This window comes from Vicia villosa, linkage group LG6 (assembly GCF_029867415.1).
Source record: "Vicia villosa cultivar HV-30 ecotype Madison, WI linkage group LG6, Vvil1.0, whole genome shotgun sequence".
In the NCBI taxonomy this organism is placed as follows: domain Eukaryota; kingdom Viridiplantae; phylum Streptophyta; class Magnoliopsida; order Fabales; family Fabaceae; genus Vicia; species Vicia villosa.
In genome coordinates this window covers 8,299,275-8,301,246 of record NC_081185.1, presented here as the reverse complement: position 1 = coordinate 8,301,246, position 1,972 = coordinate 8,299,275, and the positions used below count along the sequence as shown (strand labels likewise).

The window sequence follows — 1,972 nt, the reverse complement described above, 5'->3', positions numbered from 1 at the left end:
ACAAAAATATAGCAGGGCATGGAAGACATGTTTGAGGGTGTGCCATCCTGGATTGTAAGTGTTGTTGTAAGGATTGTTGTACCTATTGTTGTTGTTACCGACATAGTTGACAGAAACAGGGTTTACAGAATATTATTCAAAAAATGGACTCTTCCACAGTACATGCGGGCAACTTCTGACGCATCAGTAACCACTTTCACTGGTTCAGGCTTTGTCACTTTAGGAGTCATCATATTATTCATCATCTGGTGGATCTGAGCTACTTGAGTAGCAAGAGCTATTGTCTCAAAAACCTCATGAACTTCAGTAGGTCTCCTTTGAGTTGAATTTGTAGTAGCTGTAGTGACAGACCATCGATAAGTGTTGAACGTAATACTCTCAATCAATTTATAACCTTCTTCATAAGACTTAGAAAAAAGATCTCCACCACTTGAGGCGTCTAGCATGTTCCTTGAAGAAGGAATCAATCCATTATAAAATGTTTCAAGTTGAATACATATGGGTATCCATGGTATGGACATTGTCTAAGAAATTCCTTGAATCTTTCCCAAGCATCAAATAAAGATTTATCATCTCCTTTCCTAAATGAAGTTATTTCATTTCTCATCTTGGCATTTTTTGAAGGAGGAAAATACTTAGCTAAAAATTTCTCATCCAAATCATTCCATGTGGCAATGGAATTAGGCTCTAAGGAATTTAACCAGTTTTTGGCTCTATCCCTTAGGGAATAAGGAAACAGCCTTAACGGAAAGGCATCATCAGTCACGCCTAGAATCTTGAAATTACTAGCAACATCCAGGAATTTTTGTAAGTGCAGCAGTACTCACAGCAGTGATTTCTGGTAAGATGATACCAGTACTCACAGTGTTTGGATCAAAGACTACATAGTTTATGATGTTACCTGCCCTATCATTGGCGATGCCAATAAAGTCGTTATCACCAATGACATGGATTTATTCCTATTGTTCTTCTTCCTCATGTGGTTCTGGGGAATCAAATTCTTCCAAGTTAGCAATAACTAGTTGTGCAGCATGTTGTTGTCTTCTTAGCGCTTTGAGAGTTCTTTCAGGTTCAGTATATCCACTATAAACAAGACGTAACGACTTATGCATATAGAAGCTAAAAACCTGTCTTGACACCTGATTACAGCAAACATTAAAAGCTCAAATGCTATGAAACACAAACAATTAAACACAAAATCATAAATGTAACTAAATATATCCCCGACAACGATGCTAAAAACTTGTTGCTTGATTTAATGTTGTGTCACATGTAAGTATACATGTATATTTGATTGCAGCAAGTGATAAAGAAAGAGTATTGTAGCCACAGGGAGAGATGTAATTACTTAGATTGATTTTGTAGTTAATTATATTTGGATTCTCAAGCATAAGCAGAGAGAGAAATAACATTTGATATAAAGAGAGAAATATATATAAAGAGTTAATGAGTTGAGCTATGATCCATTAATATTTTAGAAGTGAATATGTGTGTTGATGTGCGGTGCCGTGACATGTGAGGTCAGAGTGATCACGTGGTGTATCTCTATAACATCAAAGCATGCATATGAAGGGCAAGGGAATAAATCTCTAAGCCTCACTTATAACCCTAATATATGTCTATTTGTATTTTGATATTACCCAATGACTGTATCTTCTTATATCTAATCAAGCAAAGTAAGTGAATATCTCTATCCTACTCATTCAACCATTTTTATTATGGAAACCATTGTTGTTGGATCACTCACAACAACAAGTTGTAATCTACTCCTAAGTTGATCAGGCAAAGAAGTAAACTTAAAACCGGTTAACATGTAACAAAACAAGTCATTTCACCACACTCTATATCACATAAAAACAACTTAAAGTTTCTCATAACTCAAATACAAATGTTTTAGCTCATATTGAGCCGAGTACAAACTACAGAGATGGTTCTCAAGAGGAACATCTTTAAACACATAATGAAAAAGATA

General features: G+C 35.3%; 1 non-coding gene across 1 annotated transcript; it reads left to right on the top strand.

Annotated features, from left to right (window-relative positions):
- The first annotated feature begins 503 nt into the window (after positions 1–503).
- LOC131615387 (small nucleolar RNA R71) lies at positions 504–610 on the top strand. The gene has a single exon (XR_009287804.1). It is a non-coding gene; the product is annotated as a small nucleolar RNA R71 (small nucleolar RNA).
- The last annotated feature ends 1,362 nt before the right edge of the window (positions 611–1,972 follow it).